Source organism: Uranotaenia lowii, chromosome 1 (assembly GCF_029784155.1).
Source record: "Uranotaenia lowii strain MFRU-FL chromosome 1, ASM2978415v1, whole genome shotgun sequence".
NCBI classification, from domain to species: Eukaryota; Metazoa; Arthropoda; class Insecta; order Diptera; family Culicidae; genus Uranotaenia; species Uranotaenia lowii.
Genome location: NC_073691.1, coordinates 198,217,630 through 198,241,764, shown reverse-complemented (window position 1 = coordinate 198,241,764; position 24,135 = coordinate 198,217,630).

Below are 24,135 nucleotides of genomic sequence, written 5' to 3'. Positions count from 1 at the left end.
AAAAATGACAAAAATGACAAAAATGACAAAACAAAATGACAAAAATGACAAAAATGACAAAAATGACAAAAATGACAAAAATGACAAAAATGACAAAATGACAAAAATGACAAAAATGACAAAAATGACAAAAATGACAAAAATGACAAAAATGACAAAAATGACAAAAATGACAAAAATGACAAAAATGACAAAAATGACAAAAATGACAAAAATGACAAAAATGACAAAAATGACAAAAATGACAAAAATGACAAAAATGACAAAAATGACAAAAATGACAAAAATGACAAAAATGACAAAAATGACAAAAATGACAAAAATGACAAAAATGACAAAAATGACAAAAATGACAAAAATGACAAAAATGACAAAAATGACAAAAATGACAAAAATGACAAAAATGACAAAAATGACAAAAATGACAAAAATGACAAAAATGACAAAAATGACAAAAATGACAAAAATGACAAAAATGACAAAAATGACAAAAATGACAAAAATGACAAAAATGACAAAAATGACAAAAATGACAAAAATGACAAAAATGACAAAAATGACAAAAAATGACAAAAATGACAAAAATGACAAAAATGACAAAAATGACAAAAATGACAAAAATGACAAAAATGACAAAAATGACAAAAATGACAAAAATGACAAAAATGACAAAAATGACAAAAATGACAAAAATGACAAAAATGACAAAAATGACAAAAATGACAAAAATGACAAAAATGACAAAAATGACAAAAATGACAAAAATGACAAAAATGACAAAAATGACAAAAATGACAAAAATGACAAAAATGACAAAAATGACAAAAATGACAAAAATGACAAAAATGACAAAAATGACAAAAATGACAAAAATGACAAAAATGACAAAAATGACAAAAATGACAAAAATGACAAAAATGACAAAAATGACAAAAATGACAAAAATGACAAAAATGACAAAAATGACAAAAATGACAAAAATGACAAAAATGACAAAAATGACAAAAATGACAAAAATGACAAAAATGACAAAAATGACAAAAATGACAAAAATGACAAAAATGACAAAAATGACAAAAATGACAAAAATGACAAAAATGACAAAAATGACAAAAATGACAAAAATGACAAAAATGACAAAAATGACAAAAATGACAAAAATGACAAAAATGACAAAAATGACAAAAATGACAAAAATGACAAAAATGACAAAAATGACAAAAATGACAAAAATGACAAAAATGACAAAAATGACAAAAATGACAAAAATGACAAAAATGACAAAAATGACAAAAATGACAAAAATGACAAAAATGACAAAAATGACAAAAATGACAAAAATGACAAAAATGACAAAAAATGACAAAAATGACAAAAATGACAAAAATGACAAAAATGACAAAAATGACAAAAATGACAAAAATGACAAAAATGACAAAAATGACAAAAATGACAAAAATGACAAAAATGACAAAAATGACAAAAATGACAAAAATGACAAAAATGACAAAAATGACAAAAATGACAAAAATGACAAAAATGACAAAAATGACAAAAATGACAAAAATGACAAAAATGACAAAAATGACAAAAATGACAAAAATGACAAAAATGACAAAAATGACAAAAATGACAAAAATGACAAAAATGACAAAAATGACAAAAATGACAAAAATGACAAAAATGACAAAAATGACAAAAATGACAAAAATGACAAAAATGACAAAAATGACAAAAATGACAAAAATGACAAAAATGACAAAAATGACAAAAATGACAAAAATGACAAAAATGACAAAAATGACAAAAATGACAAAAATGACAAAAATGACAAAAATGACAAAAATGACAAAAATGACAAAAATGACAAAAATGACAAAAATGACAAAAATGACAAAAATGACAAAAATGACAAAAATGACAAAAATGACAAAAATGACAAAAATGACAAAAATGACAAAAATGACAAAAATGACAAAAATGACAAAAATGACAAAAATGACAAAAATGACAAAAATGACAAAAATGACAAAAATGACAAAAATGACAAAAATGACAAAAATGACAAAAATGACAAAAATGACAAAAATGACAAAAATGACAAAAATGACAAAAATGACAAAAATGACAAAAATGACAAAAATGACAAAAATGACAAAAATGACAAAAATGACAAAAATGACAAAAATGACAAAAATGACAAAAATGACAAAAATGACAAAAATGACAAAAATGACAAAAATGACAAAAATGACAAAAATGACAAAAATGACAAAAATGACAAAAATGACAAAAATGACAAAAATGACAAAAATGACAAAAATGACAAAAATGACAAAAATGACAAAAATGACAAAAATGACAAAAATGACAAAAATGACAAAAATGACAAAAATGACAAAAATGACAAAAATGACAAAAATGACAAAAATGACAAAAATGACAAAAATGACAAAAATGACAAAAATGACAAAAATGACAAAAATGACAAAAATGATGAAAATATACCAAAAAATACCACAAATTACACTAAAAAAATTAAATTAAAATAATAACAAAAACTTACAACTTTGTTTATAAAATGCCATAAAATGTCAAAAAGGATTAAAAATGATAACAAATGTTGGAAAATTGTTTACAAACTACATAAAATGTTAAAAAACTTCAAAAAATAACAAAACATTAGAAAAATTAACTTATTTAGAAACAATTAAAAAAAATAACATAAACGACAAAAAAGACAAATAATTAAAAAAAAAATACAAAAAAAACAAAATTGAAAATCACCAAAATTACTAAAAATAACAAATATTTTCTTAATATCAAAAAATTACAACAAAAAAAAACAAAAAATTTCAAAAAAATTACAAGATTTTCAAAAATTTAAAAAAAAAAATCCAAAAATTTACTCGAATATTAAAAAAAAATTCAAAATTTTCAAAGAAATACAAAAAAAATACATAAAGTATCAAAAGGTTACAAATTGTTACTTCAAATTTCTTCATATTATAAAATATTACAAAAAAATTAAAAAATTACAAAAAATTATAAGAAAATACAAAAAAAATATAAAAAATTCAAGAAAATACAAAAAAAAAATCCAACAAAATTACAAAAAAGTTACAAACGGAAAAATATAAAGAAAATAACTAATTATTATCAAAATGACAGATAGGAATAAAAGGGGGCAATAAATGACAAATAAACTTAAAAAATGAGAAAATGACAAAAATGTGACAAAATGTGACAAAACATGACAAAATATTAAAATGGCAAAATATTAAAAAATGGCAAAAATCTCAAAAATTTCAAAATAATGACAAATAAATGGAAATTAATGTAACAAAATGAAACCCTAAAAATGACAAATAAAGACAAACAATAACAAAAAATAATGATACTGACAAAAAAATAATATGAAAATGATCTTTATTTCAAAAGCATACCAAGAAATGGCAAAAACTCTCAAAACATTTTCAAAAAGTCCCGTAAATAACAAAAAGATCCAAGATTACAAATATTTACAAAACTAAAAAAAAATCAAAAAATTACATAAAATGCGCAGAAAATAATAAAAAAACACAAAAAAAATCAAAAAATTAAATTAAAAAAAAAGTTACAAAAATTAAGTAGCCTAAGAAAAAACTTAAAGTTATTGATATAACAGACAAGGGCAGAAAGGAGGAAAACAAACGACGAAAACTCAAAAATGTCTAAATCTTACAAAAAATGACAAAATATTACAAAAAATGCTAAATACTTGAAACAATTAATAAAAATGATTAAAAAGGACAAAAAATGACCAAAAATAAAAAAAAGTACTTAAACTATCGCTATAACACCAAAATTTCAAACAATAACAAAAACTTTCAAAAAATTGAAAAAATGTTACAAAAAACAACGTTAAAATATAAAAATTACATATCATTGCCAAAAATAAAAAAAAAGAATAAAAAAAATTACAAAAAACACAGAAATAACTAAAAAAAATACCAGAAATTAAAAAAAAAATGTTAAGAAATAAAGAAAAAAAATTAAAATGACAGCCAAGGACAAAAAATGACTGAAAATGTCAAAAAATGAGAAAATATTATAAAAATCACAAAAAATGACAAAAAATTGCAAAAAATGACTAAAAATTAGCGTATTTTCAGAAATGAACGGGGTCTTAAATTACAAAAAAAAACGAAACATAAACAAAATCAATAAATTACAAAGGAATGACAGAAAATGATAAGCAGTTGACGAAAATGACTTGAAAAACGTACAAAAAATGAGAACAAATGACTTGAATTGACGAAAATTTACGAAGAAAAAACAAAAAAAAAAACAAAATGACAGGAAAATAGAACATCAAAATTCAATGTTATCGAACAGAAATGATTGAAGTTACAAGAATGACTGAAATATTTTGTCTTACGATGATTTCTATTTAAAAAGATTTACATTTTTTCAGTCTTACTTGTAATTGTTGCTATTTTAGCTATTTGGTCGGTTATTTAAAACTTTTTTATTTTTTTATTTTTTTGTAATTTCTGTTTTTTTATCTGGCTAAGGATATTTCTTCTGCATTAATCTTCTAAATAGAAATAAATGAGCGTTTTGATAACATTTTTTTCAAATTTTAGATACTTACAAAAAGAATATGAATTTTTTCAATATGTATTTCAATTATTTTTTATTTCTCGCTTGAGCTTTCATTACGTTTTATAAAACATCTTAAGAATTCACATAAATCTGCTGCAAAAGTTATCAAAACAACTGTAAAATTTGTGTTTTACATATATAATATATTGTCCAGGCTACAAATATTCTAAATGTATAGAAGTTGCGACTAGTTTATGTCAGTTTTTGTATTTTTTCGTAATAAAACTGTTTGTTTACACTTTGTTTCATACGACCTAATGAAAGCTCACGCAAGATTTACTGTTTCTATGCTTTTACCAAACTCCCAAGTTTTTTGTATCCAGAATATTTTTGTTCAATTTTTAGAATATTTTTAACATACATATTAGATATTCACTGATAGCATTTTGAAAATTGTTTGAAATTCTTGTTCTGAGCTCAACTGTTTTGCTCTTCAATATTGTAATCCTAATCCATCAACCTAGAATTCATGTATTTGATTCTTGTTTTTATTTTGTTTAGCAAGTGTTAATTAGTTAACTAATGAATTTTGCTCGTAGTTAATTTTCCATCATAAAATATGTCAAACAATCCTCTGAGATCCTGGTAAACAGATGCTGTGCTCCACCCACACTTTGCCGGTTTCCGATACCGTTGGCGGCAATTCAATTTGGCTCCGATTGACAACACGTATGAGAGCTGCTGCATGGCATGATGACGTGGCGTCGCGACATTATAAAACAGAATTAAGGACGAACAAATGAGCCCGGGAGATGAAAATTGGAGTAACAACGAACAAAAAAAAAATCCTGGCGCAAACTCAAATGACCTTCCTGCTGCTGTTGATGTTGCCGTCACGTTGCAATTTGGTCTCCTCCTGTATTGCGGTGCGGATGAGAGTGAGCGGCGGAGATGATTGTTGCACATTTTGCATAATTTGTGGGTCCGCCCACACCCATCGCATCGTCCTCCCACCCCCATCATTTGCGATGGGCTCGATTCGGCAAAAAGTTATATTTCTCGATTGGTTTCGATTGATTGGGTACAAGCGTTTGCGCGAAAATATGTGCTTGTTCACATATTCGATTATTGTGTCGTGTATAATTTCGCGATAATGGCGCCTCGAAATCATGTTTGTCTGATTGCAGCTCCTTGGGCGCATCTTGTCGGTTGCATCCGTTGCCTACTTGAAGGCGCAAGAAGGTGAATTTTTCGCTCCATCGAAATCAATCGAAGACGATCGACATCTGGCGGGTCAATTGGTGGTCGTTTTCGTCAGTTGACACACGGAGAGACATAGGATAAGAAGCGGTTGCAGTTTCCTAGCTTTTTCGTCAGCTAACAGGAACCGAGCGCATGACAGAGGTCATCCGTGATTCCATGATTCGTTGTTGACAAACAGCGAAAAAAAAACAATTAAACCGTGGCACGATGCAATTATTCTAATTAGCTGTTTCCACCCACTATAATACCCAAATTATAGAGAGTGGTAAATTGAAACATTCATTATTATTGAGATAACAAGAAAGCAACTCACTTGGAGCTGCTCATCGGTGTTCCCCAACTTACGTTCTCCGCGATTCCGAAGCACCAGGCGACAATAACAACAGGCGAAACACCATCTCCGATTCGAATTAACCTTATCCACGCAATCGGTACAAATGTGCATCCACCGACACGACACGCACACATGTCATAATTACCAGTAAAGTGTCCTACAGACACAAAATTACGCCCCTCCCGGTGGGCACTGCTCAATGCATTAAGTTAATGCACCGATTGATGCAACTTGATGCAACCAACAACCGGGACCGGAAAAGTTGGTCATTGGAACAAAATCCGCGGTTGATGCAGTTTTGTCAGTTGATGTCAGTTAGTAAGTAAGTCCATCGCACACTTGTAGATCACTTTCCAGTTGGTACCAAGTTCGCATGATTTGTCGAAGATCCTGTGTGAATGGATAAAACCGACACTTCGTCATCCGACACGAGCGTGCACGCCAGTCGGCAGTCAGTCAGTGACAACGAGCTCGCGAGTGAACCCTGTGAGGCAGCGTGGTAGTTCCTTCGGCTAGGTGCGGTCTAGAGACCCGCGGATGGTACTTCCAAACGTCGGACCAGTCTGCACATTTGGCGACCGTGGCAGGTAATATTTCAAAAGCTTAAAAAAAACGAGAAATAAGTAAAAAAAAAAAAAAGCGAACCGAAGAAAGAAAAACAAACGCGATTCACGTTAAAATAATTTTCGTCAAACGAGGTTGAAAATCAAACAGTTTATGAACTACCCATTGCAAAAAAAAACTGGAAAATGAGTAATTAGATTACCCATCTTTTTTAAAGTTGTTTAAGAAAAAAGCAACGCTGTTGGAGGACTTTCGGAAGCTATTTCGGTCAAAATGGAAAAATAGAAACAGCCATTTAGGAATAATGCCGAAACTGGATTTTAAGGAAAACAATACAGCCTAATTTTAAAGTCTGTTGAGAAGAGAGCTTGGAAAAAAAAACAATAAATATGTTAATGTTAAGCGAGTCGTAAAGGCAGCTTGATTATGTTCACAATTTCAAGCGAGTTGAGAGGACAGCTTGAAATTGGAAGGCGTGTTGAGAGGACAGCCCGAACATATTGACGCTAGTTTCAAGCGAGTTGAGAGGACAGCTTGAAACTGAAAGGCGAGTTGAGAGGACAGCCTGAGCGTTTTGGCAACAATTTCAAGCGAGTTGAGAGGACAGCTTGAAATTGGATGGCGAGTTGAGAGGACCGCCAGTGCATATTGATGATAATTTCAAGCGAGTTGAGAGGACAGCTTGAAAATGATAGGCGAGTTGAGAGGACAGCCTGAGCGTTTTGGTAACAATTTCAAGCGAGTTGAGAGGACAGCTTGAAATTGGATGGCGAGTTGAGAGGACCGCCAGTGCATATTGATGAGAATTTCAAGCGAGTTGAGAGGACAGCTTGAAATTGATAAGCGAGTTGAGAGGGCAGCTTGGATTTTTAAAGGCGAGTTGAGAGGACAGCCTCAAATGATTGTTAGAAATTTCGAGCGAGTTACAAGGATAGCTAGAAATTAAAAAAGCGAGTTGAGAGGGCAGCCTGAACGTATTGATAAAAAAAATCCACTATGTTGTGAGGACAGCTTGAAATTGAAAAGTATGTTGAAAAGACTATTTAAGTATTTCATCTCATTGGAAACTAAACGAGTTGGAAGGACTGCTTGAGATAAGAACTAATTTTAAAACATATCGAAAGTAATTAGGGCTTTTTACTAAAATATAACTAGAAAATTTCATGTGATTTTGTTGAATAAATTATTGATTGAGCAGAATTAGAGTTCAGCTTGAAATAAGAGTATACAATACTTAGCGAGTCGAGATAGCGGATCGAATAAATACGTTAAGCATTCTTAAATTAAAATAACAGCAAGGTAACGGCTTAAAGCTTAAGATATGAATAAGACTGGCAATGTAATTGAATAGAAAAAAGTAAGAACATATTTGTTGGACAGCTTGAAATTGAAGGACGAGGTTAGAAAGTTTCTTGGAAAAAAAGGAGTTAAGCTAACTGTTTGGTTGAATACAGTAGAGGGAAATTGAATTGATCGATAAACACATCTTGAGAACGAATCAATTGACGTTAGTAATTGCACCTTGCATCGAAAGTAAGATTTCCGATGATTATCATGCAAAGTGAGTAAGGAATTTCCTGAAGCTATCGTATTGCAACCTAAATATCATTAAAGTATGGAAAAAAATGATTATATATGCTTTTTCGTCGATTTTTTACCTCTCATAAAGATTTTAAAATGTGAATCTGTTAAAGGTTTGAGAGGGTTCTCTGAAGAAATTGCGAGGGTGTTGTGATAATATAACCTAGAGTGCATAACCACTCTAAATGCAGTTCAACATTCAAATACTTTGCTTACATAAACTCCGTCAATTCCTTGAGTTTGCAGATTAAAATTCAATTTGGTAAAAAAAAAACATGATAAATATATGAGATAGTTTTTAAATATTTTCTATCATATTTTTTTTTGGGATAGGAGGGGGATGTGTGAATGGATAAAACCGACACTTCGTCATCCGACACGAGCGTGCACGCCAGTCGGCAGTCAGTCAGTGACAACGAGCTCGCGAGTGAACCCTGTGAGGCAGCGTGGTAGTTCCTTCGGCTAGGTGCGGTCTAGAGACCCGCGGATGGTACTTCCAAACGTCGGACCAGTCTGCACAGATCCCTCGTTCCGCAATTTGTCATCGGGAAGCGTTTGAAATTTTGATTGATATTCTTGTAAATTAAAGCATTCACATTTTCGAGTGGGCTGATAGTCAGTTTTCATAAAGTTCTTTTTCGTGTAGAAATAGCATTGGGTAAATTGGTAAAGATTAGACTTTTTTCTATGCTGCACCAGAAAAAAAAAATTTTGAAGTCTTAGTATTCGGGCTTTGATTGTTGCGAGTGAAATCCGAACACTTGATTTTGAAATTGCTTTTATTCAAACATTACTTCTAATAAATTTATTTTTCATAACTCCCTTCACATTTTCTATAAATTTATATTTGTTACTTTAATTTATCAGCCTTATTGTGAAATTTTTTTTATGGATAGAACGTTAAAAGAAATAAAAGATGGTGGAAATGAGCGGGTAGAATTTATTTAGAAGCATTAAAGGGTGATACGGTCAAAATTTGGTCAATATCAACTTGACGTATTTCTTTCAATTTTGCATTTAAAAAACCTGAACGCCCCTCATTTTGAAGGTGTGTGTGTGTGTGTAGAATGTTGCTCCTATTTTAATTTTGGAATTCACTCATCAGTTGTCAAAATGCCGTCCAAGGAAGAAGAGCAGCGTATCAAAATTTTGCTAGCGCATCGCGAAAATCCGAGCTACTCGCACGCAAAGCTGGCAAAATCGCTAAAAGTTGCCAAATCAACCGTTACAAATGTAATTAAAGTTCTTTTTGGCTATATTAGTTTTAAAATAATGAACTGTAAATTCTTGAACCAGACTACACACAACCAATAATCAACCATCAAATGAAACATAGTGTGAAAAATAAATCTGTGACGTAAATTTAAGCAATTGATGTAAAAAAGGAACCTTGGCTCCGTAATACTGAAAGGTTTGAGCCGATTGAAATAAACGAATAATTTAAAAAAATGTAATTAAAGTGTTTGGGGAACGTTTGTCGACAGCCAGGAAGTCTGGATCGGGGGGAAATCGAAAACCGGAAGCCGCTGAGACGACAAAGAGAGTTGCCGGCAGTTTCAAGCGAAACCCTAACCTCTCTCTCCGAGATGCCGCAAATAAGTTGGGTGTATCGGCTACAACCGTGCATCGAATCAAAAAACGAGCCGGACTATCGACTTACAAGAAGGTAGTGACTTCAAATCGCGATGATAAACAAAATACGACGGCCAAAGCGCGATCCCGGAGGCTGTACACGACGATGCTGACGAAGTCTGACTGCGTGGTAATGGACGACGAAACCTACGTCAAAGCCGACTACAAGCAGCTTCCGGGACAGGAGATTTAAAGGAAGCAAAAGGAAGGGGAAAGGTAGCAGATATATTCAAGCACATGAAACTGTCAAAGTTCGCGAAGAAATATCTGGTTTGTCGAGCCATCTGTACCTGTGGCTTGAAAATCAGCATTTTCATAGCTTCCGGGACTGTCAACCAAGAAATTTACGTGAAAAGTGTTTGAATAAACGTCTGCTGCCTTTCCTGAAGAAACACGGTTGTTCCGTACTGTTTTGGCCGGATTTGGCATGTTGCCATTACGGTAAAAAGGCCATGGATTGGTACGCTGCCAACAATGTGGGCTAACAATCGCACTAACTTTATCGCGTCGTCGCACAATGCAGCAGTTTAAAGTTTTTCAAACCATTCTTTAAACTTTAAACTCTTTAAAGACACAAACTTTTTATCTGTTATTCTCATTGTGTGACAATGCGATCAAGTTTGTACTAATAATCCGTTACACCGTTCACGATATATCAATGAAATGCGAAAAAACACACACATTCAATTGCGGATTACTCATCACAGTCAACTCGTATCGCGTCACAATCTTCTACAAACTTGTTTGTAATTGTCTGAACTACAATTCCTGAAATTATGAGCTTTCTAGCATACTGGAAACATATTTTAGAACACAAAGAGTGAAAGTATGTCGATTTTTCATACATTTCGCCGAAAATCTCCATACAAATTTCAATTCCTTTGCGCCAGCTCGTGCTTCTTCCAAATGATCTGAAACTTTCAGAAAGTCATTTTTTCACCTAAATGCGCCAATCTAGGGGGTGCCGCGTGGAATATAAAGGCCCTTATTCTGCGCCGCGCGTGACGTGATGATTGTCACCTCACCTCGTAGTCACCGTGACTTTTGTCACCTTATTCCCGGAGTCGATATGGGTAAAGTGACAAAAGTTCATTCTAGATAAGTGACTGAATGAGCACGTCTGTCAAAATGGTCGAATTTGTTCTGCTTTGTTTTGATTTTGATCGCACTTCGGATTTTGCGAATCAAGTTTCATGAAAACAAGCAAAAATTCCGGGTTTGAAAAGGCCGCAAACGAATTGTACGGAAATAGCAAGCTGCTAGAGAAAAAAACGGGCAAATTGTGTGGTCCAAATGGATTTCATTACCAAGGTTGAGTCCGGAACCTGCATCGAGTTCCATCAAATGTGGAAGTCGACGACTGTCGCCCGAACCAATCAGTATATGAGGAGCGGATTAAATGCCAAATTTCAATATTTTAACAAGTAAGTAAAGTTATTTTCGCCTTGTGCTGCAAGTTGCTAGAAATTCTGTTTGCGCGAAAATCGATGGATGGCCTTAATTTTATTCCAAATAAAAGTTTTTGTTATCCCAGAAAAACTATGTGAGCAATCTGATTGTGTTCAAAATTATCAAACTTCATTGAAAATAAATACTTAGAACCAAAATATTCCATTTTGTATCAATTTTCCGTTCACTTTCTCTCTCGTCGCCACCTGAAAAGGTTCCGACAATTGTCACCTAAAATCGTCATCCGAATGCGACGATTCTCACCCACGGTGACTACCAGAATGGGGTAAGAACTCAAAAAGTTCATCCGAAGTGACGTTCCTCACCTAAACCGACTACTGGAATAGAGTGACTTGGGTGAGTCGACTATCGTCACGTCACTCGCGGCGCAGAATAAGGGCCAAAGATTTTTTTTTGTTATGGGCCAGTCTATTCTACATATGTCTTGTAGCAATTCTTTTACATCTACGGGCAAATGAATTTCACGTAAAGTCTATGAATGGTCGGTCGGAATGAAGTGAAATTTGGTATCCGAGGGTTTTTTGGGTCAGTGATGGTTTGTATAATAGTTTCAAGGATCTCACTTTTTATGGAAAATGGATACCAAATTTCACTTCATTCCGACCGACCATTCATACGTGATATTGTTACAAAGAAAACGCCTCCATTTTTAAATATATGATCATATATAATTCAGAAATAAGAAATCCATCATTGTGTCATATGTTTTCAAAGAGAATTAACACTCTGTAAGAAAGCCTCCAATCCACTGTTAAGTGTATTTAATCGGGTTTTAGTATTAATTTTCGGTAATAAAATGAAAATAACATGAATTTATCGTAAATAAAAATGATTTCAATTATCGTTCGTCACACACTACGCTACACCTAGGTCAGGTTAATAAAAATTCGCTGCAGCATTTTTGCAGGATTTTTTTTTTACTTTTTGGCAAAAAACTAAGCACTTTTTGAAAAGAGTTGTACCTAATCGTTTAAGATGAAAACTCGTGCCGGAACCAAACAAGATAAGCAAAACTGTTGTTTATAGGTCAAAAAAACTTGTTGTGGAGGAATTTGAAAACCTGTTCAATGAAAAACTCTCTTAAAGACTTTAAAAAAGTTTTAATAATGACCATTCTAATGAATCAAAATTTGTTACCTGCTCACTAGTCGGTGATTTAATGAGATCAAAATGACGTTTGAGTGAAATTTCTATATTTTTCGCTGGACAAACAATTTCAAGAAAATGCTCATTTTCAATCCTTAGATTTCAAAACACTGTCAATGAATAAAACTAAGGCATAGAATTCACTTTCGTAAAATTTTAAGAAAACCCGAATTTTTTCGTTTTTTTTAATGTTAGGTCAAAAATAGTGTTTATTTTAATAACCTGAAAAAAAAACAACAAAAACTTAAAAAATACTAAACATGCCGAATACTTATGTCCATCAGTGTATATTCTTATGTAAATGCTGTTCCCCTGTGTTACCAACAGCTTAGAATTGGGTTTTTAAATCTACTGTTTATGCCCATGTGATTGGTAATTGAAAGATTCGCAGATTATAAACTCAGGCACTGAGAAGTATGAACCACTATTTAAAAAATATGTTTTTTCAAACTTTCAATTCGATTCATGAATCGATTAGGTCATGAATACGAAAAAAAGACTATCTAAAAGAGTTAGATCGATTTTGAGTAGAGCAAACAATTGAGGGCTCAGTACAACGAAAATTTGACTGAAACCAAAAATGCGTCCACGGCGTCGATTAGAGAAACATAATTTTATATCTAAAACACGCCAACAGCAGTTTCGAATTTTAGTTGATTTAGTTGATGAAACTAAGTATTCTGAGCAGATTTGTCACTTTTTCAATCCCCCCAGTGCCATGCTCATGGTTTCCTAGTTTTCTTCGGATAAGTTCGGTACCTGAATTTTGGAGTTTCCCTAGTCGGTGGATTATCAGTTATAACACTCTTTGGTATGATCTCTTGATACCTAAGCCGGTTCAAATGGGGTTTTTGGCTAACCTTAGACAAAAAAAATTCAACTCTAACAATTTCAAAAAATAAAATTATTCTCAATATCAAGTGTGCAATGCCGGTATCAAAACAGAACTTTTAATTATTCGTTAGAAATCAATAAATAGCAAGAGAATAAATCTAAGTTTTGCAGTTCGACAACTTTCTCCTTTTTTTTTTGGGAACAAACTCCCGATGCCTTCTTAATAGTAATTGACAAGTTGTCCATTCTAGTTAGCCATGTGGGAATTACACAGAAGCCGTCTGCTGTCAATGAAAAATTATAGTCAGCACACGCCACACGTCAAGTAACTAACTAGCAAGCAAGCGCAGAAGTTGAGTGCAGTAGCACCACTCATGGCTACTACGACTGGGAGTTCAGCAACGATAGAAGATATTTTACGCTTCGGTCTGACATATCAAACGGAACAGACATACGTTCTGTGCGTTTGTCAAAAATTGACCAAGTTTCTCATCAACTTATTTAAAACGCTCGGCAGTTTTTTTGACAACTTAAACCATGAGAAATGTACTTTCGTTGATTCGTTAAATCGCTGGCACGTGTAAGGGTCGGTTTCGAGACACTTGTTGCGAAGGGGAGAAATTAATTGTCCACCGACCGCGCATTCATTCACTCATTGGGATGGGATTCTATTTCCTCGTTCGATGTCTGGCTGCTGCTGACTGACCGGTGAAAAGCGAAAGGGGACGTCGACAGTTAGCGTGGCTTTACTAGGTACAGTTTACATGTTGCCTTTACGAACCAGGGGTATCTCGTCCTTATAAAAAAAAACTAACCGGGTTTTGTGGAGAGGTAAATTCACGATTTAAGCATACCATATCCTGTTAATAATTTTATTTTGTATTTCTTTCATTATTTTGTTACTTTCATGCAATTTTTGTGACGTTTGTGAGAAGTTTTTGTGCCATTTCTGTGTCACTTCTGTGTCATTTCCCTGCCATTCATAAGCCATTTTATGTTCTGAGTCCATTTTATTATATTATCATTTGATCATTCTTTGTATTCTTTTCATTTATATAATTTTTGTAATTTTTGTAATTTTTGTAATTTTTGTAATTTTTGTCGTTTTTGTCATTTTTGTCATTTTTGTCATTTTTGTCATTTTTGTCATTTTTGTCATTTTTGTCATTTTTGTCATTTTTGTCATTTTTGTCATTTTTGTCATTTTTGTCATTTTTGTCATTTTTATCATTTTTGTCATTTTTGTCATTTTTGTCATTTTTGTCATTTTTGTCATTTTTGTCATTTTTGTCATTTTTGTCATTTTTGTCATTTTTGTCATTTTTGTCATTTTTGTCATTTTTGTCATTTTTGTCATTTTTGTCATTTCTGTCTTTTTTTTGTCATTTTTGTCATTTTTGTCATTTTTGTCATTTTTGTCATTTTTGTCATTTTTGTCATTTTTGTCATTTTTGTCATTTTTGTCATTTTTGTCATTTTTGTCATTTTTGTCATTTTTGTCATTTTTGTCATTTTTGTCATTTTTGTCATTTTTGTCATTTTTGTCATTTTTGTCATTTTTGTCATTTTTGTCATTTTTGTCATTTTTGTCATTTTTGTCATTTTTGTCATTTTTATCATTTTTGTCATTTTTGTCATTTTCGTCATTTTCGTCATTTTCGTCATTTTTGTCATTTTTGTCATTTTTGTCATTTTTGTCATTTTTGTCATTTTTGTCATTTTTGTCATTTTTGTCATTTTTGTCATTTTTGTCATTTTTGTCATTTTTGTAATTTTTGTCGTTTTTGTCATTTTTTTCATTTTTGTCATTTTTGTCATTTTTGTCATTTTTGTCATTTTTGTCATATTTGTCATTTTTGTCATTTTTGTCATTTTTGTCATTTTTGTCATTTTTGTCATTTTTGTCATTTTTGTCATTTTTGTCATTTTTGTCATTTTTGTCATTTTTGTCATTTTTGTCATTTTTGTCATTTTGTCATTTTTGTCATTTTTGTCATTTTTGTCATTTCTGTCTTTTTTTTTGTCATTTTTGTCATTTTTGTCATTTTTGTCATTTTTGTCATTTTTGTCATTTTTGTCATTTTTGTCATTTTTGTCATTTTTGTCATTTTTGTCATTTTTGTCATTTTTATCATTTTTGTCATTTTTGTCATTTTTGTCATTTTTGTCATTTTTGTCATTTTTGTCATTTTTGTCATTTTTGTCATTTTTGTCATTTTTGTCATTTTTGTCATTTTTGTCATTTTTGTCATTTTTGTCATTTTTGTCATTTTTGTCATTTTTGTCATTTTTGTCATTTTTGTCATTTTTGTCATTTTTGTCATTTTTGTCATTTTTGTCATTTTTGTCATTTTTGTCATTTTTGTCATTTTTGTCATTTTTGTCATTTTTGTCATTTTTGTCATTTTTGTCATTTTTGTCATTTTTGTCATTTTTGTCATTTTTGTTATTTTTGTCATTTTTGTTATTTTTGTCATTTTTGTCATTTTTTGTTTTTTTTTTGTAATTCTGGCCATTTTGGTAATTTTATTTTCTTTTTTGTCATTTTTTAATTTGGATTTTTTGTATTTTTTGTCATTTTTGTAATTTCTGCATTTTTAGTAACATTTGCAATTTTTCTATTTTTTGTGTTTTTTGTATTTTTTTTAATTTTTTGTAATTTCTGTTATTTTCGTAGTTTTTGGTGGTTTTTGTAATTTTGTAATTTTTTTCAATTGTTTTGTAATTTTTGTCATTTTTGTAGTTTCGTCATTTTGGTCATTTTGATCATTTTTGGATTTTTTTTTCATGTGCTGCCCATACGACGGACTTAACAATTAGCTTGCCTTCGTGTAAAAAAGTCAGCACTCTTAGATTGCAGAATTGAGGCGCTTTTTGTAACATGATTAAAATTATATCGATGCGCATCGCAACGATAGGCTATCAGTTGTTTGAAAGTTTTTCAGTAGTTTGAGTTTAACAAACTGCAAAAATCAAAACCTAGCCTCAAAGAAAAGAAGAAGAAATATTACAAAAAAAACTTTGATATCTAATCTCTAAATTAGATTTCAAGTGCACATTTTTACGTCTACTTGTCTTCTCACACTAGAGAAACGTTGCTAGTATTCGTCATCAAACTTCGAACCGAGGGATGCGTCCCCCATAACTGTCGGGAGGTATTTCGTAGCAGCAACTTGGTTGTCGTTCTACGCAGCAGCGTAATTACGTATATATTAATTAAAAATTCCCTCACCCTCGTTCCTTTCTGAGTGAGTTCGCGCAATCGAACCAGCCACGCGGGCGGCGAAAAAAAAAAACGTTGAAGAACTCTTTTGCTGCTCTTCGCCCTAACATTTTGAGCTTTTAATTACGTTCCGAACTGAGTTTCTGTTCCGGCTGTCTTTTCCACAGATAAGTTGAGACAATTGGCTTTGCATGGATGATTGTAATGTTGACTTCAATCTATTTTTTTAATATATATAAAATATTTTTTTCCCGTTTGCTATGAGGTTAAGGAGTCGAGTGATATTTTATGTTTTTCAGACGGGAATTCTTTTCCCTAGTTTACAACTCGATTGATTATGATACATCCATTTATCGTCAACTTACATGAGACCATCACTAGCGCCAGGCGTTCCATTTTGCCGTTGAAAGTTATCCTCGATCGGCTGATATTTCACAGTGGGGAAAACATCGTTGAAACTCGTAGATCTTATCTTGAAATTGAAAACAATTGTGAATGGTTGAGATGGTTTTGACAAGAATCAGCACAGAAAAAAGTCAAGACTTTTCAAGACACTACTAGTTTGATGATTTGATGATGGATGAAGGACTGAAGCAACTGTCAAATCACATACAAACGAAACGTGCTGACTTTTTGGAAATAGACCGTCGGTTCCTTCCTTCTTGATTTCAATGGCATTTTGGTACCAAAACGTCAGTTCGAAAATTTTCTTCTAATTCAGCCGCTTGCCCGTAACTGAAACGTGGATTTCATCGAAATTCTAAGTGGCTGTCTTAAATTCCTTTACAATAAATTTTTCTCAAGCGTGAACAGGATCCAGGAAAAAATCGGCACTACACGGAAAAAAGTATGGGATTTCCAACAATAATCCACTTAGATTCAATCATATATCTGATTGATCCTCTACCAACTATAATTATCAAAATTTTAACAATACTTATAATAGACAATCTGATTGATTTCGTACATTCAACAATTTATATAATACATTCAAATATAATGGTATGACTGATTTTATGCATTCAACTATAAATACAATAGATTCAACTATGTCATACATTCAACATTATCTATTGTAGATTCAACTTTAATAATATGATTGATTTAATTATAAATATGATTGATTCAACTATAATAATATAATTGATTCAATGAGGTCAACCATAAATATTATAAATTTAAATTCTGTTTATATTGGAAGTTATCATATCTTAAGATTTTTTTATTTGGAATAGTTTTATGGCTACGTTTCATTTTCTATAAATTTATTATTTCAACATTTTGCATCTATTGCGTTTGAGTCGCCATGCTAGAAAAGCTGACCGGAAATCTCGATTTCCACGTTTCGGCTCCTCTGCTGTTGTACTTTTTGCATATTGATGCAGGGTTGCCCAGCAAATTGTGTGTCTTTACTAATCGGCCCCGGAAGACGTCCTCAGAAGTCCGTGTTTCTGCACCCAGCGAAGATTGACCTTGTGGGGGAGAAAATTCACTCAATATCATGACAATCTATCATAGGCAGACTTACCAAAGATAGTTTCCTGTGGAATTCTGCCAGGGTCACGTAATGGAACGTCGAGAGAGTAGGTGTACCTTACCCAATTCCATGAACTGTCGACCTACTACACAACCGCTGCCAGGAACTGGTAGAAGAAAATGTTTCCCCATCGCCGGAGAGCGCTTGCGCTTTGCCACCGACGTCAGGAACTGCCGGCTGAGCCCTAAAACAGCACTACGATCGCTGCAGGGAACACGAACTGGTTTCACACTTACGTTTTTTTTTTTTTCATTTTTGCTGATAAACAAGGATGAACACTATAGTATTCAGGTATCACACAATTAATCATAAAAATATAAATTTCCTATTTATATATAAAACGGAAACAGTCTCGAGCCTACAGGAAAATCTCACAACAAAAGAAAACCGTTTCGAACCTACAGGTGAGTTTGGCAGTTGTTTTCCTGAGCAGTTGCGATCACAGCACAGGCCAATAGATTAAATGCGTACACACTTATTTGTCATTTTGTCATGTATTTTTAACAGCTGCAAATTACACTACAATAACAGCTGCAAATTACACTACAATATCAGGACAGAAATACACTAGAGTAAAGTGGGGCAAGAGTACGCACTTAGTTGTGTACTTATTGTATCTCTTTAAAGAAAAAAGTATCGATCATAGTAATTAAACCAAATTAAAGTAAGGCTCTTTACCATAATTGTATGACGCAAAAAGTTTTGATAACGTTTGTAAACATTGATACAAAGTCATATTTTTCAAAAACTACCAAAGCGCATAAAACAAGCTCATTGTATTCCATTCTGGTCCGGTGTAAGTGTGGTCTTGAATCATTATAATCGTTTATTAAACAAAACAAAACCTTTATTTCACAAACAAAAGATAAAATAAAACAGTGAATTCATATTCCATAAGTTGAAAACTGAGAATCATAAGGATCTTCTTATAAAATCAAATCGAAGAAAAAAAAAACAAACAGAAGTAAAAGAGCTTTAAGCAGGCTTTGCCTTTCGTGGTCTCTTTACTCCTTTTGGAGCCTCAGAGCCTTTAGGAGGCTTTTCCTTCATTGTCGTGTTGGTTCCTTTTGCAGTGTCTGTCTCAGTTGCAAGTTTGCGTTGCGCTGGCGGTTTTGCCTTTTTCTGTTGAAGATTGGATTCCAATTTTTGCTTGAAGGGAGTGCTTGTGATGATTTCAGACTTTTGGCATTTCTTCCGTCTTTAAGGGTCTGTTGAGGGTCCTTACGTTTCGGAAGTGGTCGAATCTCTGCAGGAGTCACATATGATCGTTTCGAAAGATTCAGTGGTTCTTCATAATCAATGGATTCCACTCGCCCTGAAGTTGAAGGCAGTGGATCGGGAGCTTCATAACGCTTCGGTTCCACCTGCTGTTGCGGCAATAGGCTTTCAGCAATCCGGCGCTTCGATTCTCCGTCCTTCAACCGCTGCCTGGCGTTTTCCAGTATCTCCAGAGAGAAAATCTTGAGGCTGGTTTTCCTTTTGTACGTCCTGATTATTGAAAACATGATTATTCTTTGGGTTAGCTTTCCAAATGCTGTCAAAAAGACGAAGGAAACCAACGCGTACTCTTGCCCCACCAATCCTGCGTACTCTTGCCCCCAACGATCATTTATGAAAAAAGCTAAAAGTGCTAAATATACCGATCTTATCCTGGCATGAGTGTTCCACAGATTTAATCTATGTTAATTATGTGTCCTTTATCACGTATGCAGATTTGATTAGCGAATTTCCACGAAGCGTAATAATGTTTCCAAATACGCATAAAATTACATAAAAATTGGAGAAACTAAAACCTCGTTTTGTAGCGAGTTTCATTTTGGGCCACCTCAAGGACTTGTAGACGTTCTAAAACTTTCCCTAGAATGACCATCATTTGATGGTTTTGTCTTACAAGTTCTTGATGGTCGGCCAATGAAATCCCCACAGAAGGACCACCCACTGCTTCTTCTTGTAAGGCGAAATTGTTTGGGTCAGGATTATTCACCTTCTGGTGTGGACTTGCTAAAGTCCCAGCGGTAGGCTCATTTTGCAACTCCACCTCTAGGTCAATAGGTGTTTCAGGATGGGCTTCAACACCCTCATCAGTTTGAAGCAGATTATTGAGACTAGCATTTACTATGGCCATCTCTGCTCTCCTCACTTCTGGGAGGTGGGAGGTCATAGAAAAGTAAACACTGAACAAATTTACAATACCTGCTGCCACTTCGGCTATGTTTTGTAAATCAGTTTCATTAGTAACTATGCTGCGGAGCCTATTTAGCCGGAAGAAAAAATGAACCAACCTAGTTTTGTAAGATTGTTCTGGTGCTTTTTTTTTTATCTCCTACCTTCCAGGTGAAGTTTGATGCTCGCAATTTTATCTTGACAGGTGCTGAGCTCTTCTTCCCATGATCCTTCAAACTGATGAGTAATGCTTTTATGTTTTTCTTCTTTCAGCAGCATGCGCAAAGACCTTTCTTGCTGCTTTCTCTGAGGCGATAACGACACGTTTCGAATACGCAGCTCGTATTCTAGCTCATCTACGGTTAGATGTGCTACATTCATACCATAGTACTGTAAGGTTAGGTGTGACATCTCCATTTTGTGTGATGCAACAATAAAATGAACTGAGTTAAAATCTAGGTATAAATTATGATACAGACTTTGATTAACAAACACAATACTTAATTTACACTACTGATACACAAATTAAAAACTAGTTAAAAACCAAAACGAATGAAAACACAACTATATAATTAAACAATTTAAAATCTATAAGCTAATCATAAGTATCACAGTGTAAAATAAAGGTTTTGCAATTGTTTGTTTTTTGATCTGCCCCCTATTCGAAAATCAACATTAAGTTTTGAAAAGTATTCCGGTATTTAAAATTGATCTATTGCGTGAAAATTTTTCTAGGTAATTTATGATGAATCTCTTTTGTTGGATGGTAAGACACTTTCTTTGTTAAGAACGAACCAAGACCCCTCTTTGGTTGAAAAAGTTTAAGAGGTTGTATATCAGACACAACCACAAGGTTAACGTAGAATTACGGCATTTTTTTCCTATTTCATAAAAACTTAATAAATAATTTAATACGAATTTGTAAAATTTAAACATGAATTGTAATTGTGCTTTATTGATTTAACGTCAGCCCATCGATATAGAATCATAGTTAGGGTCAAGGAAATAACTTTTATATTTTTGTCTTGTTATAGCTAGTGTCATTTCTAATTAGCCGTAACCCCTTAAGGGGGGGGGTAGGGTCTAACGGGTAAAAAAAAACACCATTTTCACGATTTTTTTCTAGAGCTACCGTTCAAACAAATGTATTCAATTTTTTTGCATTATACAAAGCATTGTTAAAAGAACATTTAGTAATTTTTTCGTAGAAAAATATTGAAAAATGAGCCGGTGACGGAGCACTTTCGAGGATGCCTTTTAGAAAACAGGATTTGCGGTGGACACTGTATCTCAGCACAGAATCATCTGAAATAAAAAAATCCGAGCAAAATATTTTTAATAGATGTTTTTCTGGACCCCAACGTTTTTATTTAACTTAAAAAAAATTTTATGAAATTTTTGTGGCTGTTTGAAGTAAAAACTTCGATTTTTCACGAAAAAATCCGCCATTTTTTATCTGTAAAATCTCCCCAAAGTAAAAAAAATAAAAAAGAAAAACGTTGGGGTCTGGTATTTTATATGTAGAAAATATGTTCCAAATTTGAAAAGAATCGGATAAGTAGTTTTCAAATGACGATGTCCACGGACTTTAAAAATGTGCTTTCGAGAAAAACGCGTTTGAAGTTTCTGCTCTTGCTTTCTTGCAGTATAAGATAGGAGGAGATAAAGGCCTATAATTTCTACAGTTTTGCTTCAATTGACTTGAAAATTTGACACAACATTCTTGAAATGTTTTACAATAAGAAAATAAAAAAATAAAAAAATCGATTTTTTGAAAGTGTTAGACCCTACCCCCCCCTTAACACTGCAACATGTTAATCAAATAAGCACCAGCTCCAGCGCCAACTTTCTATGCAAGCCAAGCTCTAGTTGAACTTGCATGTGTTTAGTTCGAAAGTTGCTGAGCAACTAATCGAATTCGCTCAAATTTTGATTTTATATGCCGAAAATATCTTAGCGCACGCAAAATGAAGGAAAAGTTCAAAGCATAATAACGAAAAAGGGTGGAGCACACGTGCGAGTATCGACGAACAAAAGCTTGCTTTGATCCATTAGTTTTTCTTCCGGATCAATCTTAAGTACACTGCCGGCCAAAAGTTTGGGACCACCGCTTTTAAAACATGAAAACATACTTATCAAAACACATTTATAAATTTTGAGCAATAGGTTGCATTGTGCTTCAAATTATCAAAATAACTACTTACACTGATGGACATAAACATCCAATACTTTTAATGTGTTAAAATTTTGGTTGTTTTAATTTATCTTTCCTCTTATGGAAATTTTATGCCCTTTGAAAGAGAACATTTCCTAGAATCTATTTACATGAAAAATATGCAAATATAAAATAAACTTTTTGGAGTTCATGTAAATGCGATGAGTTAGCATGTGTCGAATACTTTTGTCCATTTGCTTCATGAAAACTTCAATTAGAGATTGATTATTTGCCGATCATTTTTACCAAGATTTAAAAAAAATTCCGGTATTTTTTTTCGCCTTAAGCGCTGTCATCCTAAGAGTTCTTTCGAATCTATTGGGTTTAACCCTTTAATGCATAGTGTTGTTTTAAAACAACACTAATCACAATCCAAATATCTCGAAAACACGTGGAAATTTTTGAGTAATGTATTCACAAAAAATATTCTAGAGATTAAAAAAAATCAGTCCATGGTATTGGTATTGCAATATTCCAATTTATGTGTGAGATATCGAACAAAGTACGCGAAAAAATTTCAAAAATCTAATTTATTTATTTTTTTTGAAAAAAGTAGTTTTTGGAAAATCGTTGTTATTTCTTCAAATTTGCAAATTCTAACAGATTTTTTAATCTCCATCATTCAGAAACACCTTCCTGCACCCAATTATCAAGGTTTGGAAGAAATTAATCAAGAATTTCAAAAATTATTTTTCAACTTTGATTGGCCATAGCTTTTATAGTACTCAAAATAACGACTTCAAACCTGTTCTGTTGTGTTGTTCGAATTCAAATGTTATTATTTCAATGAATCAATAGCTGATATTTTCATTTAAAAAAAGTCATGCATTAAAGGGTTAATATGTACATAATTTTTGCCAATTACATAAGAAGAAAAGATATGCAATGTGTCATAGATTTGGTGAGATATGGCCACCAAAATTTGTTTCCAAACTTTTGGCCGGCAGTGTAGGTACACCAACTACTCTAGGAAAGCAAACGGCAGCGCACACATAATTTTTGGTCTCTCCATCCGACCTCCGGGGAGAATTCCCAATAACTTAATGAAACCGGGACGGCGCAATCGTTGCCCTTTTATAACTTCGGATCTGGTGTAGTTTGGATCGGCTGTCGGGGTTTTTTCGCTTGGGTGGTTTGCGCACCAATTTGTTTTAGCGCGTTATTAGTATTGGTGTACCAACACATAGCCGACCCAAAATGTAGTTCGGAAAAGATGTCTTTGAAAGAGGCGTTTTTCGTGACGCGAGATCCGTTCGCGAATTTCAATTTGCCCCCCTATAGTGTTGCCGTAAGACGTAATTCTACGTCAAAAAATAGTCGACAAGTTTTCGGTTATCGTTTTTTGAACACAAGTCAAGGGTTCAGAATTGCCTCGGATGTTTTCCCAGAGAATTCTGCACGGGAATCAGTAATTGGAAGTTTCAAGCGTTCCCTCGCACATCAAAAGTTCGAAACTACTTTAGATGGACGCCAAAGTGTAACCAAGGGTTGGCTACTGCCCACCACTACTAAGACTCCCCTTCAGACGCCTCAGGGTCGGCTTTTCGCAAATTAAAACTTTAAGGAAACGCTAGCAAATTCAATTT